Source organism: Podarcis bocagei, assembly GCF_964188305.1.
Source record: "Podarcis bocagei genome assembly, chromosome: 7".
NCBI classification, from domain to species: Eukaryota; Metazoa; Chordata; class Lepidosauria; order Squamata; family Lacertidae; genus Podarcis; species Podarcis bocagei.
The window spans coordinates 44,853,258-44,870,857 of record NC_138132.1 but is presented as its reverse complement, the minus strand read 5'-3'; the positions used below and the strand labels follow the sequence as shown (position 1 = coordinate 44,870,857).

At 40.6% G+C, this 17,600-nt stretch overlaps 1 protein-coding gene across 3 annotated transcripts in view; it reads right to left on the bottom strand.

Annotated features, from left to right (window-relative positions):
* ADAMTS18 (ADAM metallopeptidase with thrombospondin type 1 motif 18) overlaps positions 1 to 17,600 on the bottom strand; it is a 103,728-nt gene that overhangs the window by 67,406 nt on the left and 18,722 nt on the right. The gene's annotated exons all lie outside the window — the stretch shown is intronic.

The following is a 17,600-nucleotide window of genomic DNA, read 5'->3' as shown; positions in this document are numbered from 1 at the left end:
GATTGCAAATTTGAGAAACTGAGAGAAACCAAAATTGATAGATTCGGCCATGTCTCTTAAGGAACTGCAGGCAGCTATGCATGTGAACATTTACAAATCTCTTTGTAAATATCTGCTAGTCCTATCGACGTCTCACTTCTTAGTTATTAAAGTATTTAAAATATCGACAGAACTGTGCACAAGTCAGAAAGCTGGCAAAGCTTTGTGAATCACAAAGTTGTGCTCTCTCCTTCACACACACCCGAATTAGGAATGAAAATGCAAAAAAGCAACCCATTCCCTTATTATTGTTCTTAATATATCCAGCTCTAGTTTAAAGGGCCAACATGGACTTTATTGAGGTCTGTGCTGCTGCAAACCTTGTTAACCACTTGTCAGCTTCTGTAGTATATATGTAACAGATTCATCAAAACCAGATGTGCAAATAAGTTTGGTTACTCAAAGACTGTGTACTCAGAAGCAAGGTACAATGTTGTAATGGTATTCTAATGGTATTTTGTGAGCTGCCCTGACCATTTCACATTTAAAAGCAGTATATAGATTTTTTTCACAAATAAATACCATGAGGTCCAATGCTGTGGTAGAAATACAATAGCATGCAGATACATGTCCTCTTTTGACCTTTTTGGTAACGTAGTAACACTTTTTTGACTATACATATGTGGCCACCCTAAATTCCTCCTGGGTTACTGGGTATATGATGACATCCTAAGAACTCCTTCAGATAGCCTGTTCATTGAGCATTCATCCTGATTTACTTGATGTGGGGATTAAACTATGTCTCATCTTTATTGCACATTTGTCCTGATTTGTTTGCAGGGAGATTATACAACAATGAGCACACACTCTAATTTGCTTGTGGAGTGTTTATAGTTTTCCCATTAATCAGTGATTATCCCACATTTTGCAATGTATTACTCTGTGACTTTCCTAACTGCAAAAATGCAGGTTGTTGTTTTTTAAGTGGATTTGTTGCACTGGTGTGACTGAGCTCTTTAATCCACTTTCATTGCATAAACCTCAATTTCCAGTATGCACTTGAATCCCTTTCACAGAGTACTGACAGTCTAGAGGTGACCTAAAATGTTTCCGCACAAATAGGATACCCTGGGTCATTATCTTTCTTACTACACAGATTGTATCTCATGTTGTTAGTTGAAAATTAGGATATCTTCACATTAGCAGCTTAAAACACAGCAAGGTCATCCCCCATTCCCAATCTGCATTTCAAGCCTCATTTGCACAGTGTTCACATCTGAGAAGGGGCAGAGATGTCTTCCTCCAATGTACATTATTGGTTTTCCCACTCCCATGGAACTCCTTTCCATGAAGCTGTTATCTGTGTATGCACAATGATCTCTGCATGTGCAATGGCTTCTTCAAATGTCCCTACTACTGCCTACTCTGCATCCAGTTTTCTGGTCAGATGGAAACTGGTTTGAGGGGGGAAATGCATCAAACATTTGTCAAGAAACTGCAGGACTGATATGGATTGTGGCTAATGTGTGACTGTGGCTTCAACATCTAGCAGTGGGAGCACACTGAATGCAGAGTAAGTTTTAATATGAGCATATTCTTAGTTTGGAAAAGATTCACAGCACCACAGATCAGAGAGAAAGAACGTGGTCCCAGGCATCTTCAGCTAAAGGAAATCAAGCAACGGGATTTTTTGTTGTTGCTGTTTTAACTTGCCTAAAGTCCCAGAGAGCTGCTGCCAGTTTAAAAAACAAAAGCAAAATACTGGCCTAGGTGAACCAGTGCTGTCTAAACTTGGTGGAAGGCAGCTTTATATGTTTATATGAAAATCATGCACTTGTAGTTGGCCAACAGTTTCACAGCTGGCCTGCAGGTTTCCATAAAGTATCCCACTGACTACTATGTAAACCAGGATGCTGGACTGGATAGACTTTCACTGTCACCCAGAAGGTTTTTTTTTAAAAAAAAAAATACTTCACTGAGCCATGATATGATTGCTGCAATCAGCAGCTGGTATCCTTGAGCAACTGCAAGGGCTACAATGGCCCAGTAGCTTCTACTGCTGATGCCTCCCCCACCCTTTCCATGTATCTATTTATTTATTGGTCTGGCACACCAAGAAGTACCAGAGTACCTACCTGCCTGCAGACTGTCTCACCAGAGTGGTGCATGCTCTGGTTGGAGTACTGCAATGTGCTCTACGTGGGGCTACCTTTCAAGGTTACCCAGAAACTACAACTAATCCAGAATAAGGCAGCTAGACTGGTGACTGGGAGCGGCCGCCGAGACCACATAACACTGGTCCTAAAGGATCTTCATTGGCTCCCAGTGCATTTCTGAGCTGACATTTAAAGCCTTAAATGGCCTTGGCCCAGTATACCTGAAGGCGCATCTCCTCGCCCATCATTCAGCCTGGACGCTGAGGTCCTCCTCCAAAGGTCTTCTGCTGTTTCCCTCACTGCAAGAAGCAAAATAAAAAAAAAATCCTTCCAGTAGCACCTTAAAGACCAACTAAGTTACAGCCGCATCTGTTCCAATTCTACAGACAGAGACTCTCACCTAAGAGATCTACAGCAAACCTTCTCAGAACTAAAATACCCAGCAGATGAAGTTAGACAACAGATCAACAGAGCCAGACTGATACCCAGAGAGAACTTGCTGCAAGACAGACCCCAAAAAGAAAATAACAGAACACCTCTAGTCATCACATACAGCCCCCAAGTTAAAACAGTACAACGCATCATCAGAGATCTACAACCTCTCCTGGACAATGACAGTTCTCTTTCTCAAGCTCTGGGAGGAAGACCTTTCATTGCCTACAGACAGCCACCCAATCTTAAACAACTCATAACCCACAATAATACTACAACCAGACTTAACACAGACACTGGCACCAGAGCCTGCAATAAACCCAGATGCCAACTTTGCTGCCACATACACCCGGACAACACCATTACTGGCCCCAACAACATCACACATACCATCTCGGGACTATTTAATTGCTCATCGTCTAACATTGTGTATGCCATCAAATGCCAACAGTGTCCTTCAGCTCTCTATATTGGACAAACAGGCCAAACCTTACGCCAAAGAATAAACGGACATAAATCTGACATCAAGAATCACAAAACAGAGAAACCAGTAGGAGAACACTTCAATCTCCCAGGACATTCTATACAAGATCTCAAAGTAGCTGTTTTACTACAAAGGAATTTCAGAAATAGACTGGAAAGAGAAGCTGCTGAATTACAACTCATTACCAAACTTAAAACCATGAAAAGACCTGGGCTGAACAAAGACATTGGATTCTTATCTCACTATACATGACTAAACCATTTCTCACCTTCTCACCCCTTGCCTTTTCCTGTAAGACCTATTACAGACGTTAAGAGTCGTCAACAGGCTCTCTCAGCTATCTGCCTATCTCCCATTCCCACCACCCTTCTGAGTAACACCCCTCCCCACCTTCTCACTATATAGAAGGATCTGGCAACTTCTGTTTCAGTGTATCTGAAGAAGTGTGCATGCACACGAAAGCTCATACCAAGAACTAACTTAGTTGGTCTTTAAGGTGCTACTGGAAGGAATTTTTTTTATTTTGACTATGGCAGACCAACACGGCTACCTATCTACTACTGCAAGAAGCAAAGTTACAGGGAACCAGGCAGAGGGCCTTCTTGATAGTGGCGCCCTCCCTGTGGAACCCCCTCCCTTTAGCTGCCAAGGAAATAAACAACTATCTGACTTTTAGAAGTCATCTGACGGCAACCCTGTATTAGGCAGTTTTAAACGTTGATGTTTTAGTATGTCCTGATATATGCTGTGAGCTGCCCAGAGTGGCTGGGGAAACCAGCCAGATCGGCAGGTATATAAATAAGAATAGTTATTATTATCTTGTCTCTTAGTGGAAACAGAACATAGCCAGCATGGCAAGTAGCCACTGATATTCCTACCTTCCATGAATTTGTCTAATTCCCTTTTAAAGCCATACAAAGTGGTAGCCATCACTACCTCTTCAGGGAGAAAATCTTATCATTTCATGAATGTGCTGTGTAAAGAAGTACTTTCTTTCAGTCTGATTCTACCAACATTCAGCTTCATTGGATGGCCTTAAGTTCTACCATTATGAAAATTCTAGCCTCCTGACCTTGTGTCATTCTGGGGCATACTTGTAAATGTAAAGGGCTGCTTGATGCTCCCTGGATCACTGTCATAGCAGCCCCTATGAAAAGCCAATGACAGAGCAGGAGGCCCAGCAGAGGACACTTTGCTCAAGGGCCTCCTCAAACCCCATGCAGCTGTGGCTGCAGTTTATTACACTATGAAAATAAGAAAAGAGACTTCACCAGGAGCTATTTGTTCCTTCCTCTTTTCAAAAGAAATTAACTAAGCCTGCCCAGCCTCATCTAACATCTTCTTTGGAGTAAAACCTTTGCTGTCAATGAAAATACAAAAGAAGTTCATCTTTGGCAAGGGCTTAATTCATTTGCTTGCTTTGCTCAATGTGCTGGTAATCTTCAAACTGGCAAGCCACACTAGGGCATGGAGAAGCAGATCCCTACAGGGGACAGAACTGATATTTTAATCCTTAAGATTTATGTCATCATTTATTAAGAAATGACACCATTCATACAAAGTTCTGGGCAAAAGGGGGGGGGGACCTCATAGTCTTCTGGTATTCTGCACCAGAAACAGGGCATCTGCTAACTGATTTTACAGAGAGAGAGAAAGAGAGAGACAGAAAAACATAGTAAATCTGTTCTTTATTTTGCTATTCTAAAGGTTTCCAACATCTGAAATTATTCCTGGAGGATTCATTTCATAAATGATTTGAACCATATGATTTGAATTGTCTGTGTTTCCCTTTCAAGAACCTGCTTGTGATGTGCACTGCATTGCAGACATCACATTGGTGGGCTGAGAATTCCAATGATCTGTAAGGAACTTATTAGGACTGTCCGCTGATTAAAGAATGCTCAGATGATTGATCACCATCCCTTATTATAAATCTGCATATTACAGAAGGCTGGAAATGGGTGCCTTTTTGGGATACTGAAAAGAATGTAAGAATAATTTAATGAACAATTTTAGCAACATGTTGTTATTCATATTTTGGTTTTTTTAATTTCCTATTACTGTAACATGTCAAAACTACATCAAAAAACAAACAGGAATGTATCCCTAATTGGAGCCTTGCCAATTTAACTATTCCTCCCTGATTAAATTTGTTCCCCATTGATTAATCAAAGCTTTAGTTGATTAATCAGTTGATTAAGCCAATTAAACCCCGCAGTCCAGTTCAAAGTTGTGAGGGGTAAACTTCCCTTTGCACAACATTGTGGGAGAAAATGGGTAAGGTTTATGACTTGAAAAAGTCATAAGTTGGCTTGTAAGTTCACGGCATCTTTTCACATTGCCATATTTTAAAATATTTCATTAGCTGTGAACTGAAGCTGTGACTGAGGCCTATGACTTTAACGGAAAACAGTGAAACACTCAAATTGTTCGTATTGTTTGGTTGGTTGTCCCCTTCGCAGAGGACAGTTCTCTGTTTGAAGTGCTGTCAGAAGTCTTTCTTCTGTTTGTAGGGCTGCCCAGTCCAAGGTCCATTTATAGACAAAGAACCCTAAGGACAGAGATCAGGAGCCTTAAATTTAGCCATCAACAGCAGACTGAGCAGGTATTCAGATCCTCTGGTCAAAGTCTTCCCCATTAGACTGAGATGTGTTGTATTTCTGTCTATACATAAATCTGTTCTAGACCTGTCTTCCTTCCCTTATTCTAGTATAATATAGCAATCTAGCCATAATTCCAGAACTAGTAGTGGATGGTGTGATGAGTCATTACTGCTTACCAGGAGGGGAAGGAGAGGGCACTGTGGCACAATCAAACCACTCACAGGAGCCAACGCCGAGGGGCCGAGGTCCCTTTGTCCCCCCATAAAATATTTGAGGGGGTCAGGCCCCCCACAGAGTTAATGGGCATTGCCATTCAAATGGTGTGTGTGTGTACCACATCATGTGATTGATTATGCAGAGTGGGGCTTACCTGCCTCCACCCAATATTTTATTCATGTTGGCACCCTTGAAACCAGTACAGTCAATCAAGTACTTCCTGTGGTCTATCAGCACTGCACCACCCTCCCTGCACCTTGCCTGTCTCCTCCTCAACAATCAGCAGCAATTCACTTGCCTGGATGTTGGCTAAGTGCCTCCACCACATATTCTATTGTAATATATCTGCTCACTGGACAGCTGGACCAATTCATATAACAAACCAGGTAATAATGGTGAGGCTCAACAACATCACTAGTTCCAATCTCTCATTAGAAGCCATTATCTTCTTATGTATGGCAATGATGTACCAAAAAAAAGGCCCAATTGAGACTAAACGTAAGTAGAAATTATATCTGAATCATCAAAATAAATCTGCAGAATGCCTAAATGTTTAAACAAACTGGAAAAAATTATTGAGAGAGAGAGAGAGAATGTGTGTGTGTGTGTTTTGTGACATGGTATCTTTAGTATTTTTAAAATAATTTAAAAAAAGGTTTAGGAAGTATGCACAGAACAGCAGGCCGCCACTTCAACAACTTGAAAACGTGACCTAGTCTTTGCCCCATGCCAACTGCAAAAAAACATATATTGCTGATATACTATCAAGCCATGAGATCTGTGCACCCAGAAGGCCAGAGATAGGTTCAGCCATAGGTTTCATAGCATAGTCTAGTGTGATTGTTATTGCTGAAGTGCCAGTGCTGATGACAGCAGGGAACAGGTTGGCAGCTGATCACACTGTGTTACACTATCCTTGATTTACGTAGTACAACTTGCATTTCCCCTCTTCTTTCTTTTAGATTTTATGCTGGAAAACTTCAAATGTAATTGAACAATAGCTGTATCGCTATTATGTCATGGTGGTTTGCATTGCATCTGGTTAGAGAGAATAAAAATCTGGTGGTGCCCGTGGTTTTGAGCCCAGCCTCCAGACAGAAAACATTAAGCTTTTTAATGATGCATCTGCTAGAAGTGGTTCACACTCTAATATAGATATAGATATCACTTCATTACTCATTACTCGATGACTCACAGCTGAACGTGCAAAGTGACACAGTTGAAAAGGATTGAATCTGACATAATCTGAGCTGATATGGAAGTTTCACCTGTAGCATTTTATATCTCTTGGCGCACTCAAACATGCCAAAGTATCACTTCCACAGACAACACTTGATCACTGCAGCATTGGATGTTGAATGCACGTCATGACCCATACCACTGCAGAGGGGTAACTGCTCACCCCTGGGTGCCCCCACCCCTTGCTGCTGCTGCTCATTGTTTATTGGCTCTTCTCTTCAGCATTCATCACACTCTCTGGTTTGCTGTGTGGACAGAGCAAAGAAGGCGGCAGCAAGTAAATGGTCAGCCATGACCACAGGAAGGAGAATGTTCTGTGCAGAGGCAAGGCAAGGCAGATGACAGCTGGGTGTAGGGTGACCTTATACAACTTCTAGCAGATACTAAAGCAGAAAAATTTAGTTCATGCAAACTCAGCCTAATACTACTCAATTATTCTGGACTGCATACCTGATGTTAGTCATATTGAGCAAATGAATGTTACGTTGATGTAATCAAACTATCAGATAATGAGATGTCTGAACTGGAGAACATTTATTGGGATTTGTTCCACTAAAGGAGGCTACAAGTGCCTTTATGATGGAAACTCTTGAACAAATGGGTTTATGAATTGAGTATCTGTGTGGTCAAGGTTATGATAACGTGAAAGGCAAAGAAAATTAAGTATAAAAGAGAATACTGGACATAAACACATGTCTTTTCTTTCTTTTCTTTTCTTTTTTGCCCTGAAATGCACACTCTTTGAATTTAGTAGTCAATAATGCCACTAAGTGTTGCCTGGAAGCAACTAGTTTCTTCAGTTTTGTTCAACAGATCTATAATTATTTCTCTGCATCGACTTGGCATTAGCAAATTCTAACTAGCCATGTATCAGACTTAGGTATAACTGTTAACCCACTGAGCAAAACAAGATGGAGAATTGGATCGATGCTTTGAAACCACTGAGATACATATGATGCTTTAATAGAGATCTTTGATTATACATGCCTAAAAAGTTTATCTGGAAATACCTCCCAAATTGAAGCTGAAGCCCTTGCTGATACAATTTGTAAATTCAAATTTGTGGTATGTATCTCTTTTTACATGGTGCAATATCCTTTTTTTGAAGGATTTTGTAGCAAGCTACTACAAAATAGGGAAGCTGATTTAAATTCAGCTACAAACCAATTGCAAGTGACCAAGAATTACCTTGTGGGCTGCAGGTGTGATGGGACTTTCAACAAATTTTGATAGATGCTACTGAGACTGCAAAGTAGCTAGAAAAACCATCAAACTTCAGGATAGAACAAGTTAGAAAAAGGAGAAAGAAATGGCAGTTTGAGTATGAGGCCCAAGAAGAGGCACCACAAGATCCAAAGCAGAAATTCAAAGTGGGTTTCTACCTTGCCAATGATGATTCTCATTCTCTTAAAATAAAAAAAAAAATAAAAAAATGTCCAGTAGCACCTTATAGACCAACTAAGTTTGTTCTGGTATAAGCTTTCGTGTGCATGCACACTTCTTCAGATACACATTGTAATTCCCACTGCCCTAACAGCCTCCTGAATTCCACTTGACATTGTTCAAGGGGAGTTCCATGCTCTCCAGAGTGCCTTTTCAGGGCATTTCAGGAGAGAGGAGGGGAAATGTTTCATTAACTTCCTTTGGTTACAACAACACATTTTATTACACAAGTCACAGAACTAGTAAAAATCCATTAAGTTAATTTAGGATCCAAATGATTGATAGATAGTCAGATGAAGTAACAAGTGTTGAACAACTTGTGTTGTAGGATGAGGAGTGGACTTGGGCTAAAAATAAGACTAAAAGATGAGCAGAAACAAATCACAAATCCTGACAAACTTTAAATGATGAATGCTTTCAAGCTGCCTGGCTTCAGTTTTGCTATGAAAGGGGTGTGTAGATGCATTCAGCATAATGACATAGCTTTCTTGAAGACTCTATATTTTTAAGCTGCAAATGTTAAACTGGCTTAAACTACATAGCATTTTAGTTCCCCCACAAATTAAAGGATCTTCAGTGATCTTGAACCTTCAAACAACCATTTTGTTCTTTGACTAGAAGACCGCTCAGTTCAAGTTAGTGCCACAAGAATGAACACTATTTCTGAATGCTCAGCAATGGTTAAAAACAAGGTAGGAAAACTAGTCTCCCTTCTAATTATTCAGATATGAACAGAGAAAGAGAGAGACGAAGTTCCACTGAATGGTGCCTTTGTGCTTTGGCAGTTGAGTGGATCTTTTAAAAACATCTCCGAAACATCCGTTTCCAACGTTGTGTAGCAATGATGCAGTATTTAAATCCATTTCCTGGGCTGGGTTTTTAAGAAATCATGCATTGTTCCATACTTTAAAGTACAGAATTTAAGTACAAAGTGAAATACTCTACATTCAATCTTAGAATGTTTCCCTCTGTACTTAAATTATTTGGCTTTCTCTGTAAAATGAAATGCTGAAATATAAAATAAAGTGATGCCTTGCTTCCTATTCCCCTGCTCCCTACATCAATGAATGTCTGATGGAATTACACTTTATATGTAATCCTGTGGTTTCTTCTTTCATAATCTTTAACATTTCCCCCCACACACATACAGTCAACAGATTCAAAGAGTAGAATTCAAAGTGAAGGCAAAAAAGGACATGGCTATTCTTAACATCATGCTTGGGGGAGGGGCAGACTTTGGTCATTTGGCTCCATAAGAGGGGGCAAAATTTGGCATGCACACACACACACCAGTTACCTGCTTAATATAGGTATTATTATCATTATTTTGCACCCCCTCAGCTCAGTGTCCTGTGTGGAGGAACAGCTCACACCACCCTTAATTTGGCACTACTGGAGAAAGACCATTGCTCAGTGATAGAGCAACTGCTTTAAATGCAGAAGGTCTCAAGTTCAGGCCGGGTATCTTCAAGCAGTGCTGGAATTGTCCCCTGTCTGAAACCCATGTAGGTAGTCATCACTGCTTCATGTTCACTCTACTTCAGCAAGGTTTGTTCTTTGATATGCCTGATTATTTTATCTTTAACAAAACTTTCCGAGGACAGATGTTGAGCTAACTGGCCTGAAATGTCCAGCATCCCTTTCCTAAATCTGGTGTTATATTGGCTACTTTCCTGCCCTCAGATATACAAACTGTTCTTAGTGACAAGTTACACAGAAGAGCAGTAATTTAATCTTTCAGTTATTTGAGAAATCTCACGCAGATACTCCTAAGCCCTTGCTGGTATTCTCTCTGCACAATTGTTTTGTAGTTAGTTGACTTATTTTGTTGAGAGCTTGGGCTTTCTTTAGGTCAAGGAAAGGGCAGAATGCTTTATATGGGTCCCACCAAAAATGGGGTCTAGAATGCACCCCCTGCACAAAATGAGGATTGCCTGTAGAATGAGGGGATGAATGAGGTAGGAGCACTCAGCCCTGATCCTCAGTTCATGAAATATGGTTTAACCATAAAGCATGGTTTATGAAGCAGGGAGTAACTGTTGAAATGGGACCTGTTTGTGATAGTTTCATATCTCCTGCCTCGCCATAGTATGCTGTATGCTGTTCTGTAGTATTCTGTTGTGTAGACAGTTTGTGGAAAAACACACTGTTTATTCAAACAAAATCATTTTGAGTAATCATCATCAGAGGCCCTGGGAAACATAGCAAGACTAATTTCCTGTATGCTTTGCTGAGGGACACATAGGGAATAGTGTTGCTTTATTTTCCCAGTGTTCCCAGTAAGGTTTATTTGAAACTCATTGGGCTGAATAAATAGTGTGACTTTTGTACACCATAGGGGCTCCGCTATCTTTCATTTGCCTTCATCATACACCATATAGATCTGGAAACAGGTACCCTACAGATGTTACTGGACGCCAGCTCCCATCATCCCTGAGCATTGGTAATGTTGGGTGGGGTGATGAGAGTTGTCATCCAAAAACATCTGGAGGGCTTCAGGTTCCCAAACCCTGTTGTGCATCGCACTACAGGGTCTTCTGGGAAGTGTACTCTCTTTAGCCAATGCTATGACCTGTGGGGAAACATTTGTACTTCCTGTCTAGTGTGCTTGCTCATGTTGCTCATGTGGGACCAGTGAAGACTCAAGGCAAAGTCAGTGGCCAGGAATGAGGTAAGGCTTCAAATTAAATTTGCATGTAGGAAAGTACAGACCTCACCAGGTATGAGAGCTTCCATTCATCAAGGAAAAAACACTCGATTCTCATCAGTCTCTCTTCATGAACTGCAGCAATTTGTTCCATATCTCATAGTATTTTCATTAGTCACTCAACTTTCAAGCAGTTTTTGGGGTGCCATGGGAGGATGCAGAAATGTTTACCACAAGCACAAAGCCATCATCAGGCAGTGCAATTCAACATATGCAAAGCACTTCCTGCTCACGACTGTGAAGGTGATGGAAGCATCTTCCATCCCTTTATCTTTGGCAATCATTGCTTCCTTTTTTGTAATTCCCTGTATCCAAACTCCATCCTAAATCCGCATTTGCTGACTACAAGCCCTAAGATATGCCTTGTTAAATGCAGTGCAAAACCACACCCTAATGGATGCCAGATGGATTTTTATTTGCATGTACCTTCAAAGTGTGTAAGCCTGCCTGTAGCAAGGGAGAGCAGAGATATAAACTGCCCTATTCCTAGACCCACCTCTTTGCAATGTGCATCAGCTTTAACCCCAATTTTAGAGCTGGGGTTAGGGACACTCCAAGGAAAGTAGCAAGCAGGACTTTGGGGTGGGGAACTGTAGCCCAACAGCGCAAGCCAGCATGGCCAATGGCTCAATGTGATGGTAGCTGCATTTTAGCAACATCTAGAGTTCACAGGTTCCCTGCCTCTAGAGCATTATGTAAATGCTACAAAAATGATTAAATCCACCCTTAAATATCCCCTTTTGTCCCTTTTCCATGGTCCTTCATAGAAAGATAGGCTGCCTTCCAGATGGTGTTGAAATCCCATCAATGCCAACCAGCATGGCCAAGGGTCAGGGATGATGGAAGCTGTATTGGGAAGGGCTGTGGTGCAGTGATAGAGCAGTGTGAAGCTCTGGAAAACCACTGCCAGTCAGTGTAAACAATATTGAGCTAGAAGGACCAATGGTCTGACTAATTATAAGGCAGCTTCCTATGTTCCTAGAGCAGTAATATCTGGTGGGGCACAGATTCCTCACTCCTGCTCTATTACATTTCAAATCAAAAGTATATGTTACCCTTTTAAAATAGCATTTCCAAACAGTTCTGGTCCACAGTGAGAAACAGGCCTCAGATAGGTTTGACAATTATGTCAAGGGGAACTGTTTAAGCAAAGCTGCTGTGAGCACAGGATAAAAATCTAGATATTTTATTAGTAATGACAGTTCCAAAATGCATTGCAAAGCAAACAGGAAGCCATGGGATTATACTCTGAATTCCCTAATGCTTCACTTGTTTTGTTGTGAAAGGAAGACAGTGCAGTATTTCTCATATGTTTGAACTGTTTCTCATGCACCAACAAGAACCAATGATGAAATGTTGAAAATATAGGTGAGTGATACAGAAAGAGTTGTCATAAAGAGAACAGAAACAAATGCATCCCTGTAGAGAATGATGATAAAAAAGCAACAAATCATTTATTTTCTGCAAAATAAATGTAAGGTTTAGTTCAAATACCAGGAAGCCACTCTCTAAAACTTTAATCTTAAGTGAAACCAGGTGGGGAGAAATTGGGCTCAAACTGGTCAGTATTAGCTAGGGATGGGAGAATGTGGCAATTTCAGTTTCTTTCACATTCTCATTTTTTTTACCCTTCAGTTGTCCACACTTCCACATCAGTTTGCATTAAAAAAAAGTCCTCATTAAAATTCATCAACAATTTAGTGTGAATTTCTCTTAATATAAACATTTTTGTATGCAATTTTGCCTTAGATACACATTTTTGCAAAGTGATTTATTAGATTATAATTCATTTTGCATGCTTTCACAAATATGTGCACAAAAGACATTGAACATTAAAATAGTGCTAGCCAGAAGTTCTCATGATGTTCTTGCCTCGCCACATATCCCATGGCTAGCACTTAATCTCTGCTGCTGAAATGAATGTACCTCCGGTTCCTGTGAGATCTTCTCCCCCTCCATGGAACTTCCTGCCCCACTTCTAGTGTTGAGATATCCTGATTAACAGCTCACAAAAGAAATCTATCAAAATGATCTGCCACAATCATTCTCCATTCATCCACTATCTGGTCTCCATTTGCTCACATGCCAATTGAGCCTAAAGCTGAACCACTAAGCATAGGAAATAGGGAAGCTTCTTCAGTCAAAGTCCCGCATTTAGTTCACTGCAATGCACTGAGAAGAACATGCCTGCGGTAGGTGAGGCCAGAGGCAAAACTAGGCAGAAGAACAAATGTAAATTTTAACTTTTTACAGTGGGCTAGCTTCTACACACATTCACACACCCCTTCCTATGCTATCAAACTCTAACTCTAACCCTCACCCTTCTCTACCCTCCATGCAGATAAGCAAGAGGCATTCTTAAAGTACAAAGACACATTGCAGACAGGCAAAACGCTTGGATGCGAAGCAGGACTGTGGATAATTCTGAAGGCCTAGAGAGTCACATTTGGGCCTAGGCCTCATCCTGACTAGACACCTTAAGTACTGAATGGGAATCACCACCACCTCAATCCACTCAAATCTCTTGCATAAAAGCCCACAGACCCAACACACCAAATATGGTAAAACATCAGATACCACATCCTTCTGTGGAACAGACCTTTGTAGAGGGGCAAGTGAAGTGTTTTGAACAGATGCATTTATTGTCTAAAAGAAGCTTCAGGGAGAGATAGATATGTTTTAGCAAAAAAGCAATTCAGTTTTCCACCTGAACCAAATTGGACACCTGCTGAAGGCTGAGTGCCTAATTGTGATCTGAAATCTGTCAATTTTGTTTTGTTTCTCTTTCTTCCAGTCTTTAATTCAGTTCCTCTAAACACATTTTTGCATGCATTTTTCAGTAATAGAAATAATTTTTGTATGTTATACATTCAATGTATGCCACACTTTCCCCAAATTTATGCACCTGTTTGGTTAGGGGACTGCAACACAAAATTCAGAGAAGTGTGAATTTTGAAGACTAGCTGTGTTTCAGTTCTCCTATTGATTTGAGAAGTGAGAATTAGGTAGTTTCTCATTTAAATGCAAAAAAAATTGAATCTGTCCATGTTCTCTAGTCCAAACCAAAGCCAGTGCACACTTTTCCTCTGCCCTATTGCTGTTTAGATCTGCAGAGAAATGCATGAAGGTCTAAACCTGATCATGATTTTCCTACATGTATTCACATTGCTCCTCAGCCTACTCCCCCTTATGTATTCTATTTACAATCCCAAAAGGTACCTTTTGTACTGAACACAATGGGAATGTTCATAGGATCACTGTGGTCATTTTTTCCCTGAATGATACTAGTTTACTTGGCTTGTTCTTGGGAATCAGCAGGGAAAGGACAGTAAATGTCATCCTTTTTGTTTTCCAGAAATTGCCCATATACAATAAAGAAACATTCTTGGCCCATCTGAATCCCATTCTGATATTAAAGGGTGATAAAGTAGTAAATTTTATTCCTGTTTGGCTACAGTTCAGGCTGTGTTAAATCTGAATTCCAGAACAGCAAGTATTTCTGCTAAAGATCAACAGGTTTAAAGATCCCAACTCTTCGCTCTTTCCCTCAAGATGTTCTGCAACAATAAGAAACCTAGATAACAACTGTAACCTTAGATATATAGTAAACCAGATAAACATCCCCAAACTTCCAGATTTAATAGCAAACAGATCCCAGAGTGCAAAGCATGCCTGTTAAACTACAACTGAATCATCATTATGCTGTCTGTTAAAAATGACACATTCTTGAGCCAAAAACCCAGTGTCATAAAACTGGCTTTATAGCACTCAACTAAGCTGTAGCTGTGCATACAAACACAGGATTTGTGGAACAAATGTGACTAGAAATCTATGCAAGTGCACACAGTGACACAAGTTCACAAACCTCCCCAACACATTGAATATTGTAAAGGACCTATGAAAAGAAGAGCCATTTCATAGCAGTTTGGTACACAGAAGATCCCATCTTCAATTTCTGGTATCTCCAGTTGCAAGGCTCAGGAAGTATGTAGCTGATGGGAAACACTTCCACCTGATATCCTGGGAAACCACTGCTGCTCAGAGTAGGCAAGACTAGGAAAGACAAACAAATAGTTTGCCCTGGAATTATACAGTGGGGAACTTTAGGTCTCCAAGCCTCTCTATTCAGCCCTCAATACTTTCCCCAGGCCACATCCATCACCAGTCTTGTTCCAAGCCCTTCTCAAGTGCTTTTGCCTGGCTGGAATGTGTTCACTAGCAATCTTTAATTTCTAGGAAGAGAGATCCCTGGAAACATCATCCTGTCCTCTGAAAACCCATTCCCCAATTCCGGGTGGGTGGGAATCTTCTACAGTCGAGGAGGCGGCGTTTGGATTTGATATCCTGCTTTATCACTACCCTAAGGAGTCTCAAAGCGGCTCACAATCTCCTTTCCCTTCTTCCCCCACAACAAACACTCTGTGAGGTGAGTGGGGCTGAGAGACTTCAGAGAAGTGTGCCTGGCCCAAGGTCACCCAGCAGCTGCAGATGTAGGAGCGGGGAATCGATCCCGGTTCACCAGATTACGAATCTACCGCTCTTAACCACTACACCACACTGGCTCTACACCACATCAGCACATTCTGTACGTGCTCTAAGACACTGCCAGCTATATGCCTCATGTTTTTGGTGCAGAAAGTAAATGTGGAGGCAGATCCTTAAAGAGCCTTAGTATCATTCCAGTGCAACCTGTTTGGGGATTACAACCCAAGATTATTATTTTTAAAAAATGTTCCATTTAGCACAGCAACATTATGCACTGCTCTACTCCATACAAAGCAGTTACATGCTATGCCTTTGCAGTTTGCTTGGAATGGCTGTATATGCCCTAAACCATGCGGGAGCATCTATTTTCTTATTTTCATACATGAAGATGATCAGTCACATGCTGCCCTGCAGAAATTCCAAGATGAGAGGAATGGGTGACATGAGAGAAGCTACATGAAGCTGTACTCCTTCCCTCCTTCCCCACTTTGTTTTCTTTTCAGATGTTTATAAACAAGTCTGGGGGTGGGGAGAGATTTCTGAACATTTTCTTACCATATGGCAGACATGCATTAGATTAATTTTTGTTTCAAGCTTGCGAGTACCATTTCTTGATGCAAACCTTTGCCAAGTGGAGGCTTTCCAACATTTACTACCTAGAACAGCATGTTCTCAAAAGATGGTCCTTGGGACCACCAGCAAATCAGTGACACGAGAAGAGGCTTAATGGTGGGTTTAATAATATTTTCTGCATTAACACAATGCTTTAGAAGTGAGAAACCTATGTACTCCAGATGTTGCTGGAATACAAATCCCATCACCCTGACCATTGGCTATGTTGGCTGGGGCTGATGGGAGTCTAACAACATCTGGAAGGTCATAGGTTTCCTGTCCTTGCTAGAGATTGTTCAAAGCACCCCACATTCATTATCTCAATCATCATTATAACAGTTCTGAACAGAAGATCTGTACTGTATATTATCCTCTTATTACAAGTGGGAGACTATGGGACAGTAGCTAGCTTTAGACTACTTAGCGACTTCTCATCTGAGTCAAGATTCTTTTTCTTTTGTTGGTGGGCTTCCTCTTCACACACATATCTCTATATCCACCCTGAGCAACCTATTCTGAGTACACAATATGAATGAATAAGCCTTTTGTTAACAGCAGCCAAATTTCACCTGGCTTCAGAGTGGAAAAGCCCCCAGGGACAGTCTATGAAGGGGTGGCTTGACAAAGTGTGGTGTTTGCTTATAATTGACAGAGTATCTATACAAATTAGGACAACTCCAGGGGAAATAATATCCATTTCTGGTATATGTTGACTCTTAAAAGAGGTGTGTAAAAAGGGAACAAAAAAAATCAATCAATCAGATAGATAGTTGCATAATATATTGTGTATTATATTATCAATGAATTTGTTCACGGGGGATTTGGAAAAAAGAATATGGAACTGCAGGAGCAGTCTAAGACATTTTGCTGCCTGCAGCAAGGAAATAGTACCCATCCCTTTTGAGGAGGTGGGGGGAGAAGTTGATTTTATTTGCATTTTAATGAAAAACTACCTACTTTTCACTTCTCAAACCAATATTGAAACCAAACCACAATTATCCGTCCAAGTTCAGCTTCTCTGAATTTTGCACTGTAGTTCTCCAAAGAAGCAATGTGGACAAAAATGCATCTATTAAAGGAAAATGTGCATAGAAGTATGTGCTTTGGTTAAAATAACATTAAAAATGCATTGCATATGGGGAAATTGCTTGCAAAAAAGTTTTATTTTAATGACTGCTTGCAAAAAAGCATACGTTAGGAGAATTTTGTGCTAAAATGCTGAAACATTTTCATGAGGCTGTTTG